Consider the following 13,183-nt stretch of genomic DNA (forward strand, 5'->3'; position numbering starts at 1 on the left):
TTACAGGGAATACTCGGGCAACAGGAGCAGTTGTAATGAATGGATGATGAAGTACTTGGGAAGTGTAGTGTCAAACGCAGACAAGCCGTACAGCAGGAACACAGACGAGACTCCAGGACACAGACAAGACTCCAGGACACAGACGAGACTCCAGGACACAGACGAGACTCCGGGACATAAATGAGACTCCAGGAACACAGACAAGACTCCAGGACACAGATGAGACTCTGGGACACAAATGAGACTCCAGGACACAAATGAGACTCCAGAACACAGACGAGACTCCAGGACACAGATGAGACTCCAGGACACAGACAAGACTCTGGGACACAAATGAGACTCCAGGACACAGACGAGACTCCAGAACACAGACGAGACTCCACCTTGGAGCCACAGTGCTGACGGAGGTCTGGAGTCTAATTACATGTGGCAGACAGCAGGTGTCAGTATCCTGGAGAGCAGGAACAAAGCCGTGGCCTCTGCTGTTCCCACGCTCCCGTAGACGTCAGAGAGAGTGCAGCGTGTTCACATCCCTTGGAAGAGTGGACTGTGTAGGTGTGAAAGGTCCTACTTCACCCCACAGGGAGGGCAGGTGGGCCAGGGAGAGCGTCACACAACCTGTGCTCACCACTGGGAAACCTGGGCCCCAACCATCCTGTGTTCAGCCAGGGTGGCGTAAGGCTTTAAATGGCACTGATGCCTACACATGCTCAGGTCAAAGAATAACATGCTGAACCTTCGTGTGTGTGTGTGTGTGTGTGTGTGTGTGTGTGTGTGTGTGTGTGTGTGTGTGTGTGTGTGTGTGTGTGTGTGTGTGTGTGTGTGTGTGGTTGTGTGGGTGTGATGCAGCTCTGAAAGACCATGAAAGAGAGAAACAGAAACAGGCAGATGAAGAGACACACACATATTCTGAAGCAAAATACAAATGCAAAAGCAAAATTTCCACAATTCAGTTATTGGATTTTGCACAGAACACAGTGTTGAGGACAAACAGCTAGCGCGCTACTGGGGACGTGGGTGTTATGTAAGGCTGTGTCCCCTTTGCCATGCATAATGTCCCTACTTAATCCTGTCCACCTCTGATTCAGTCTGTCCACCTGTCTTATAGTGTTTATGCAATATCTTCTCTGTCTCTCTCAGCCTGTGTGTCTCTTCCTTCTCTCTCTCTCTCTCTCTCTCTCTCTCTCTCTCTCTCTCTCTCTCCCCCCCTCTCTCTCTCTATCTATCTATCTCTCGCTGCTGTGTGCAGTGGAGGTTGATATGATCAGCACACCCTGGTACTATCCTGTCTCTCTTGGCACGTTGTGTGATGGGTATGATTATAGGAGTTTTCACATGTACATTTTGGTCACCAGTGCTAAATACTCCCCCTCTCTCTCTTTCCTCCTCCACCTCTCTCCCCTCTCTCTCCCCTCTCTCTCCTCCCCCACCTGTCTCTCCACCTCTCTCTCTTTCTTTCTGCGTCTCCCTGCCTCTCTCTCTCTCTGTATCTCTTTTACTTAGCCTCTCTTGTACACATGCATAGATGTGTCTCCATGTTTCATCACCAGAACAACGAATCACTTTGCTTGCTCAAAGCACTTGTATTTCAAACGGTCATATCTCAAATAGAGGCAGACGGTGAAATGGGAGTGGAGCTGTGAACTGTGAACTGCCCCACACTCTGAGGGGGTTGAGGTGCTGGCACTGAAGATGGTAGATGTTTGATGGGATTGTTGTCCTCTGAGACTCCCGTAGCCTCAGAACTGTCTGGTGCAAGATTTGAAAAGCTGCCGTCTTGTGAGGAATAAAATCACAACTTCTCTCCTTTTATCTTGCCATAATGATTCATAATCAATGTGGTGCGGTAGTGCATCTGTAGAACGCTGTATATAAACATTGATCTTTTGCTGAGAGCACCATATCAAGACCAAGTTCAGAATGACTTTTATTATCCGAAAGGTGACACAATGATTACCTTTTCAGAAACAGATGGCTCCAACGAGGGCCTAAGGTCTATTAGCTTTATAGTGCACTAGGTCTTTAGTGCACTAGGCCTTCAGTCTACTAGATCTTCAGACTATTTTAGAAGATAGCAAAAGGCGCCGATGTATGGTCAGATAATGGGAGCTCATTCCGCCGTCTGGGTGCTGGTAGATTTTTATTGCATGATGGTTCGAGCCGTGCGGTTCCTGAGAAATGGTGCAAGAAGAAACAAGTGCCTGCAGGTAGGAGAGGGCGGGGCTAGTGCCAGCTCTGTAAGGAGAGGGCGGGGCTAGTGCCGGCTCTGTAAGGAGAGGGCGGGGCTAGTGCCAGCTCTGTAGGGAGAGGGCGGGGTTAGTGCCAGCTCTGTAAGGAGAGGGCGGGTTAGTGCCAGCTCTGTAGGGAGAGGGCGGAATTAGTGCGGGCTCTGTAGGGAGAGGGCGGGGCTAGTGTCAGCTCTGTAGAGAGAGGGCGGGGCTAGTGCCAGCTCTGTAGGGACAGGGCGGGGCTAGTGCCAGCTCTGTAGGGAGAGTGCAGGGTTAGTGCCAGCTTTATAGGGAGAGGGCGGGGCTAGTGCCGGTTCTGAGAGAAGGCGGGGCTAGTGCCAGCTCTGTAGGGAGAGGGCGGGGCTAGTGCCAGCTCTGTAGGGAGCTAAGTAGGCCCACCCCTGTAAATTATGCCCCACCCCTATTAAATATTCCCCTCCCCTCTTAGATAAGGTCCACCCCTATTAAATATGCCCCACCCCTCTTAAGTAAGGCCCATCCCTGTAAATTATGCCCAAACCCTTATTAACTATGCTCCACCCCTCTTAAGTAAGGTCCACCCCTGTAAAGCAGCATCAAACCCCGGCATGGTTCTTGTGGCTTTAATGGTCTTCCAGTGCCTCACTAATGAACATGTCAAAATATCAAAACAAACTACAGTCTACACAATCTATGCAGATTCATATACAACAGTAAATTACATATAATTAATGCATGAACATAGTGATCTCTGTAGAATAGGTTAAGTTGACTATGTATTACAATCAAAACACATTTGGTGGACTTTAAGAATTGGTGGTCTTTTATATGTTAACAGTATAATATTAACTTATTAATTATGAATATAATTCAATATACATGAATCTTTTATTTGACATTATTATCACACATAGTTCATGACTAGTTTATGAAGGTGTTATTAAGGGCTGCTGTAGCAGAGCGATGTTTGAATATGTGTCCCCTGCGTGTCCAGGCTGTGGTGTAGAGAAATGCACCCCTGCCTGGTCCTGGTCCTGCTCCTGGTCCTGGTCCTGGTCCTGGTCCTGGTCCTGGTCCTGCTCCTGGTCCTGGTCCTGGTCCTGGTCCTGCTCCTGGTCCTGCTCCTGGTCCTGGTCCTGGTCCTGGTCCTGCTCAGCAGCAGTGTGACGTGGCCATTTTGGCTTTTGTAATTTCTAGTGAATTCCAGATTAATAGTAAGAGCTGCTGGCCCCCTCCCACACCAAGAACGTCCTGTCTCACTTTATATGATCTCCAACACCAAGAACGTCCTGTCTCACTTTATATGATCTCCAACACCAAGAACGTCCTGTCTCACTTTATATGATCTCCAACACCAAGGACGTCCTGTCTCACTTTATATGATCTCCAACACCAAGAACGTCCTGTCTCACTTTATATGATCTCCAATACCAAGAATGTCCTGTCTCACTTTATATGATCTCCAACACCAAGAACGTCCTGTCTCACTTTATATGATCTCCAACACCAAGGACGTCCTGTCTCACTTTATATGATCTCCAACACCAAGAACGTCCTGTCTCACTTTATATGATCTCCAACACCAAGAACGTCCTGTCTCACATTATATGATCTCCAACACCAAGAACGTCCTGTCTCACTTTATATGATCTCCAACACCAAGAACGTCCTGTCTTACTTTATATGATCTCCAACACCAAGGACTTCCTGTCCCACTTTACTTCCTGTCCCACTTTACTTTATGTCCCACTTTACTTCCTGTCCCCCTTTACTTCCTGTCCCCCTTTACTTCCTGTCCCACTTTACTTCCTGTCCCCCTTTACTTCCTGTCCCACTGCTCTTAGGCCTCATGTTGCCAGCTAACATTTTACCCAAACTGACACAAGTACATTTCTCTCCTCAGTCTCTGTATTGGCGTTCTAATTAAGCTACTGCTGGCTTTGCTAATAGTAAATAATTGTGATTCCCACAGTTTGTGTGTATAGTGTGTGTATGTGGTTTGTTTTTGTTTTTGTGTGGTATGTGTGTGTGTGTGTGTGTGTGTGTGTGTACTGATGTAAATGGTGAGTGAGGGCAGCTGGTGTGTGTGATGTGCATTTATTTATGGTGTATGAGTTTGTATGTTTATTGATGCTCTTCTGTGAACATCGGCAGCTGATGTGTGGTGTGTCCATGTGTGAATGTGAGCAGCTGGAGTGTGTGTGTGTGTGTGTGTGTGTGTGTGTGTGTGTGTGTGTGTGTATTGGTGCATGTGTGTCAAAGTGGGCCCTGCTGTTTGTAGTGTTTTCATGTGTGGTGTGTGTGAGTGTGGGTAGGTGTGACAGAAAAATCAATGTGTCAGTATGGGAGGTCTGTTAGTGCGAACTACAGTGAAACATTTAGAGAAGGACTTACTTGTATGTGGAAATGTCTGTGAAACACTGTATGTACAAATATGTATATGCAAGTGTAAGTTAACATATCCAGATGTATGTATGCAAAAGGGGAGTTTCAAAAACATATCACTCTCTTATGTGCATATGAAACAACAAGGCCTGCCTAGTGTGTGTGTGTGTGTGTGTGTGTGTGTGTGTGTGTGTGTGTGTGTGTGTGTTTCTGATGTTCAGCCAACAGAACTTCAGATACCCTGTACTCACAGCCTGTTTACACCTGTACTCACAACCCATATACACCTGTACTCACAGCCTGTTTACACCTGTACTCACAACCCAAAAAAACTGTACTCACAACCCATATAAACCTGTACTCACAGCCTGTTTACACCTGTACTCACAGCCTGTTTACACCTGTACTTACAACCCAAAAAAACTGTACTCACAACCCATATACACCTGAACTCACAGCCTGTTTAAACCTGTCCTCACAACCCATTTACACCTGTACTCACAACCCATATACACCTGAACTCACAGCCTGTTTAAACCTGTACTCACAACCCATTTACACCTGTACTCACAACACATATACACCTGTACTCACAGCCTGTTTACACCTGTACTCACAACCCATATACACCTGAACTCACAGCCTGTTTAAACCTGTACTCACAACCCATTTACACCTGTACTCACAACCCATATGCACCTGTACTCACAAACCCATATACACCTGTACTAATAGACTGTTTAAACCTGTACTCACAACCCATATACACCTGTACTTACAGCCTGTTTACACCTGTACTCACAACCCATATACACCTGTACTCACAATACATATACACCTGTACTTACTGCCTGTTTACACATGTACTCACAACCCATATACACCTGTACTCACACAACCCATATACGCCTGTACTCACAGCCTGTTTACACCTGTACTCACAACCCATATACACCTGTACTCACAACCCATATACACCTGTACTCACAGCCTGTTTACACCTGTACTCACAACCCATATACACCTGTACTCACAACACATATACACCTGTACTCACAGCCTGTTTACACCTGTACTCACAACCCATATACACCTGTACTCACAAACCCATATACACCTGTACTAATAGACTGTTTAAACCTGTACTCACAACCCATATACATACACCTGTACTCACAGCCTGTTTACACTTGTACTCAACCCATTTACACCTGTACTCACAACCCATATACACCTGTACTCACAACTTGTTCATACCTGCACTCACAGCCTGTTTATATCTGTAATCATTGCCCATGTCATCCCCAAACTACTCTGTTCTCTTCAGCATTTGAAGGTATTTCATATTCCTGTGGGTGTTTTGTTGATGCCTTGTTCACCATGTTGAGAATGCTAATTTCTTATTTATTGTTCTATCAGTGCTAGCACTTATTCTCCTGTGTTTCTCTTTATTGATTCATTACACGCATTGCACTGTTCAAATCTTTTTATTTTATACAAAATTTCAATGAATGGCTGTTGTGTTTGTCTAAGATGAATAAGATACAACATAAAACATAAGTGTAATAAAACAGTAAAGATCAAACTCAATAAACACTAACCGCACAGACAGCCGGCAGTGTTGGTCAGGAGGATTCTTCTACTCTAACTCATTTGTGCCTGCTAGGGAGACGATTAAATCACTCCTGTGCGTCACTCTGGAGAAGAGCGTCTGCTAAGTGCCAGAAATGTAAATGTACGTCTTACATACTTATGAAACTGTCAGTGTGGTTACTGCGGAATGCACCGTGGTTCTCTTATAGTAAATATCTGCCCACGGCACTGCTAAATCTGATCGGAAGGAATGAGAGCTCCACTGAGATTTGTTAATCTGGATAAACATGCCTTTCACTCGGTTAGAAGTATAAAGCAATATATGTTCTCAGTGGTGACAGAGGGTGTCCTTCCACACACTAAACCCTGGAGGACTGTGCACTCCGTGTAAGCTTCTATAGGAAGTCAGAAGCTCGTGCACGCATCGTGGACTCATAGTGTGCTCTCCTTCCTGAAACACGTTTAGCTTCTACCCATCATGTCATGATGTCAGTGAGGGTTTTTTGTCACTGAATGTTTAGAGTGTGAGTGCGAGACTCGCAGTTGCTAATGAAGTACTCCAATTGGATGAACACCAGCAGAAGCCCCAGGTGGGGTTAATTGATTGGTCTCTTAATTTCCACGCGGTTTTGTTTTACAGTAATTACGAGGAATTAATACTCTGTAGACTCAAAACAACACATCTGCTTTGGGATGACTTAGCATAATATACCATATACATATTCCTTATCAGTCTATGTGATGACTTAACTGACTATACTCACATCAGTCTACATGATGGTTTAGCTGACTATACTCACATCAGTCTATGTCAGCGGTCACTAACAGGCGGACCGCGGTCCGGATCAGGACCCAAACGCAGTCCTGTCTGGACCCAATCTCATTCCTGATTAACTCTGCAAATTTCTATTTCCGTGGTCCGCAACCAACGGACGGGATTTTGACGGGAGAATTAATTTTACAGGGCTATTGAAAAAACACTCTGTCACGAGTGTGACGTAGGAAACACACACACACACACACACACACACACACACACACACACACACACACACACACACACACACACACACATGTGCAGCCATACAACAGGAGCTTCCAGCTTTACTGAACATGCTTATGTGAGTGTTAAATCTTACCAGGTTTTGCCATGGTAAATGAGTTAGCTGTTTTCAGTTAACCATCCCCCCCCATGAAACATCCGTGCAGCACAACCAATGAGAACATGTGCAGGTATCGCTCTACTGATGTAAAACTGTGGCATGAGACTGAAGCACAGAAGGTTTATCATTGACCAGCATCAAAAGGAGCATCAGAAATGCTGAAAACAGAAAATGTGAAAAAAATGGATGTTCCACGATGTTAGTGATGTGGCCAGCGCCTCCCGCTGCAGTGACTGTGCGTGTAGGCTGGTGCCTGACCCCTCGGCTAGCTCCGGAGAGCTGCTGGAGCACGCGTGGGCCTCGAGAAGGTCTTCACGTACGTTCCTCTGGAGAGCAAGAACTGGTCCTTGCATAAAATGTTACATAAAACTAGTAACTGTTGCAACTTCAGTACAGCATAACACTGCATGATAACACTGCATGATATCACTGCATGATAACACTGCATGATAACACTGCATGATAACACTGCATGATAACACTGGATGATAACACTGAATGATAACACTGAATGATAACACTGCATGCCTCATCCACATGTATGACATGCATCATCATGTATGTAGCATCCACATGTTGTGTTTTTCCACCAAACCAGCTGGCTGTCTGGTACATCTGGCATTCTTCACCACGGGGGGTTAAAAGAGAAATAAAGTGACTGATGAGTTATACTGTTATAGGGAGGCAGGTGTGTATGTATGCATGTATTGTTATATGTGTGTATCAGTAACGGTGACGTCAGCACCTGAAACATCACGTTCTGTGGTGCGTGACTGTGTGGTGACGTGTGAAGTCTGCCCCTGTATTTCCACAGTAGCCTCTCTGCTTAGCGACAAGATGAAAAAACTAAGAAACACAAAAAAACAATTACACTTAAACAAATTAATGATTAGGAAATGTACACACACAAGAAGGCTGTAGATTCACTGGTGTAATTAGGGAAGAAATTGAGAGTTGGAATCAGCTAGCATGGTGCCAGTGTAAGTGTGAACAGAATTAGAAGCAGCTCAGTAATCTGTTGTGTAGTCAAAATAGTCTAGAAGGATTACGACTGCAAATCAGATATGGTTTCCACTTTTTATGCATGGATGTATAAATTCAAGATGTAAGCCTTCTAACTTTGAATAGATTAGATTAATTCTTGACTTGATTATGTGTGGTTCTGTTTGTTCCGTACCAGTGTAACTGTGAATGTGTCACTTCTTTACACAGATAAACACACACAGGTACTGCTTGCAAAAAAACTTCTGGTAGCTGAGCTTTCTCATCTGTTTCTCTGTCTAGCTCTGTCCCACTTCCATGTCAACGCTGTAACTGTCTCTCTGTCCCACAACCGTCACAGAAGCAAGACAGCAGAAACAAGTCCTGACGTCCCGCTGCGTAGAATGCGATTGTGCGAGCTGCCCACCTAAATGTCCACAGCAAGATGGTGTTGAATCCCTACGCAGGTACGAGACAGACCATCAGGCAGTGAAATGTAGCTCTGCCTGCTCTGAAGCTCAAGCCACTCTTAGATGAGCAGATTTGCATTTACAGCCTCTCAAACAGAGAAGAGAAGCAGAGAGTAGAGTGGACCTGCAGTACTTTGTATGCTAAGCAGTTCAAGACCCGATCAATCTATCTGCCAGTGAGCGTCTTCTGTTGAACGGGTCCACAGCGGCTAGAACGCTCACCATACAGCACAGGAAACGGGGCCAATGTCTGACGATTTACACATGTCTCAGGATTCTGCACTTTGCCTTTGCAGCAATTGGTAGAGATTTTTAGAATTTGCGAGACTTACATCTCACACATTTATCTGTATGACCGTACATGTGCTCCGGGAAGAAAGTGCATGATCTTGTTGTTGCTGGCACCTTGCTTTACCAGCCGAGCTAAATGAGTCTTTGTGTAGTCTGTGTTTTACACACACACACATACACACACACACACACACACACACACACACACACACACACACACACACACACACACACACACACACACACACACATAGCATTTGTGTTACACATTTTGTTTTCCTGAAAGTATAAATTAGGATTTTTCTTTTAAAAACAACATTACTCTGTTATGCTGAGCCCTTCTCTATAGGTGCTCCAAGCCTTGTGAAGTGTGCTTGCCCGGGTTCAGCTCTCTAAAGGCTGAAGTTCTTACACCTCTCGCTCACCTGATGTGTTTCGTTCCTTCAGGCATAAACACAGAGAGAATCGGCCTCTCCATCTTCATGCGATGCCCGTGCCAATGGTGTCACTGGAAAGTAAGAATGAGACATAAGAAATGTAGTTTGAGCAGAACTGGAGTGTGACCAGCTGGGGATGCCTGACAGGGGGTATCACGGCTCCTTCTGCTACAGCAGGTTGCACCTGGGGTCAAATCTCTCACATAGCTGCCATTTGTAATTTCAGTAAACATAAAAAGAAAGAGTTCACAAAAAGAAAACAAAATAAACATTAAAAAAGCCTCACCATAACTCATAAGCTCTGTATTCATTTTATCTGGTGTCCCAGAATCATTCAGCAATATTTGGTGGCTGCACCTGGCCTTCCCATGGTGAAGGCATGTGGCAAACAGCTTTGAAAGGTCTGTGTAACTCACTGGCCTAACACTAACACCGCTGTATGCTAATCAAGAATTATTTAAATGTCCTGATTTGCATGTTTTTATGGTAAATGTTAAAAAAGGATCTCTTTAACTCAGCATCAAGGGATTGAGGAATAAAATAGTTTATTCTGTTTGAATTAACAGGAGAAGACAGGCACTTGCCCAGTTATAGTAGCATTTAACTGTTGTTTTAAAACTCAGGAGTTTATACATATGCAAATTGATGCTTTCCATTAAAAAAAATGTGCCAAACTGTTTATTAATTTAATTTTTGTAGGCCAAACAGAGAATAAAAACAGCTAACTTGATAACACTAGTGAACGGCACTGTTCAGAAGAGTACATGACACCTACATAAGCCCTTTATGACAGCTGACAAACATTTATAAATCCTTATGCTAACAAGCGACAGATCTCATAAAAGCTGCATTTGTCATCTTTGATATCAACTTGACGTAACACAACTATGTCAAGTGAGACAGATTCGGATGTGTCATGACACTTTGCGGCTGTAATGACATCATGTAATAACAGACCAGATATTTGAGTGACATTTTTGACACTATAATAGATTTCTGTGTATTTTATTAAGCTGTTGACACTAACTTTAACAAATTTTCCATAAATAATTTTGAAGCTAATGCCTATAAAACCTTTTTCGAATTTTATCAAGTGTGAATATTTAAGAATCTGCATGACTCTATAAGCCTGTATACCTTTATATTAATGACTTATTCGATTATGGCAACTAGCATAACAAGAGGTATTAAATTGTTCCATATGGCTGTTGGTATTGCAGTAGCCATGCCATATCACAGCCCAGGAGTTACACAGCCCAGGGGTAACACAACTGTACCTAACCCAAGCAGGACAATGAAATCACTGAAAGCAACAACAGATGTATATTACGATTATGTCACAGTAGGCCGGCCCCTAAGCACAGGGGAGACGCCCACATCACCTCACGTCACTGCTAGGCCTCTCCCCCGTTCACAATCACCCACATACTGACAAGCCCACTCATTTTCCGTCTGCACCTGCAGCACGTTATCTCTGCCCTTTAAACCCTTCCAGGTTCCATCGTCCAGTGCTGAGTGTTCGACTTACCTGCTGCCGAGATGTGTGTCCTCCTCTCCAGCCCTGGACGACGCTAAAAAGGACATTTATCGTGCTTCTGTTGCACTTAGTGCTATTTTACTGTGCTTAGTCCTGTAGCCAACTTGAAGCTTTTCTGTTCCGTTTTTTGTGTTGGACATTAAAAACGTAACCACCTCTTTTCGCCTCCTGCTGCTTCAATGTCGTCCCGGATTACAACAGGAACGAGACCGTGCTGATAAGTCCTCTCATCTGTTTTTACTTGTACTAGTCACTAGTGTAACGGCGGGTGGAGGAGGCAGACACCACGACGTTTAAGGGTGAACATACAACGTTTATTCGGAACACTGACGTGAGCTCCGTGCGGAGGATGAGAGCATCAAACAGCCACTCACACAGACACGAAACTTTAGACAAAGACGAGCACAAGACACTGCGCGAACGCACATTAAATAGGTGATTAATACGTACCCTCGTGATCTCGAGACAAGGCACAGGTGATACTACGAACACGCTCACAGACAACCCACACCTACGGAAATCCTTACATGGACATAACGACACGCAGACGACATAGCGGCACGCCCACAGAGAAGGGTCCGGGACTGTCACCGTAACAGAACCCCCCGCCAGGGGCTCGCTACTCCCGGAGCGTCCCGCGCAGCTGGAAAGCCCCGAACCTACACCGACGGGCAGGTCAGGAGCCGCCGGGATCACGAGCCTCCGAGAGCCATCTCCCCCACCTCCCGGGGTCACCGACGCTTTATCCCTGGACGTGTCCATAGGCTCCTCCTCCGAGACACTCCGGTCCAGGGACATGGGCTCCTCCGAGGCCGGGTAGCGTGACCAGCTCATACTGCTCCTCTCCGACCAGGCGCGAGAGACCTCCAAGCCTTGCGAACACTCTTTCTCCCTCCTTACGGTGTCCGCCGAGCCAACGGAGGTGCTGTCCTCTACCTCGCTCCCACTGTTAGACCCGGAAGGGGTCGAGCATACGGACAGAGGTGGACTGGTCTTCTCCCCTCCGTAACACACCGTCGACTCGGAGCACACGGATGGCGGTGGGCTGGCGTCCTCCCCCTCCCCGTAATACATCGTGGAATCTGAGTACACGGATGGGGGAGGACTGACCTCATCCTCCGTCGTCTCAGGGTGCTCCTTGGCTTCGGTGTGAACTGGCGGAGTGGGGCTGGTCTCCCTCTCCTCGTCCGACGTCTGGGGAGCCTCAGACCTGGGGGAAGGGCAGCTGACTTCACCCTCACTCTCCTCGTCAGAACACACGGAGGGGGGGGGGGGGGGGGGGGGGACTCTCCTCCTCTCCGGAGTCCTCACTCCCAAACTCATATTCGGGAGGTGTGAGGGCAAAGGCGCCTACACCCACCACTAGGGGCTCACTGGTCTCCTCCTCTTCGGGGAATACCAGGAGCGGTGCGCTGTTCTCCTCCTCGGGGTATGCCTGGGTTGGAGCGCCGCGCATTACGCTCCACATCTTTTCGGCAGCCAGCAGGAAGCACGCTTTCTCTGTTGCGTCCTCGGCCGCCTGAGCTTGTTGCAGCAGGCACGCACACACTGGGTCCTGCTGCATCTCCCCATCGGGTACTGGTACCGTGCAGCGACGCGCAGGGGAAGTGGCGTAGCGGCGCTTAGCCTTCTTCCCCTTCTTCCGTGCTGCTGTGTACCCTGGCATCCTTTAGGCTCGTCTTTCTGTAACGGCGGGTGGAGGAGGCAGACACCACGACGTTTAAGGGTGAACATACAACGTTTCTTCGGAACACTGACGTGAGCTCCGTGCGGAGGATGAGAGCATTAAACAGCCACTCACACAGACACGAAACTTTAGACAAAGACGAGCACAAGACACTGCGCGAATGCACATTAAATAGGTAATTAATACGTACCCTCGTGATCTCGAGACAAGGCACAGGTGATACTACGAACACGCTCACAGACAACCCACACCTACGGAAATCCTTACATGGACATAACGACACGCAGACGACATAGCGGCACGCCCACAGAGAAGGGTCCGGGACTGTCACCGTAACAACTAGTTTATTTAAAAATCATTCTATTCCATTTTATTTATTAGTATGTATAAAAATAAGAGATTATACAATGTACAAATTGTATTATAATTATT

The sequence above is a fragment of the Brachyhypopomus gauderio genome, chromosome 17, assembly GCF_052324685.1.
Source record: "Brachyhypopomus gauderio isolate BG-103 chromosome 17, BGAUD_0.2, whole genome shotgun sequence".
Lineage (NCBI taxonomy): Eukaryota > Metazoa > Chordata > Actinopteri > Gymnotiformes > Hypopomidae > Brachyhypopomus > Brachyhypopomus gauderio.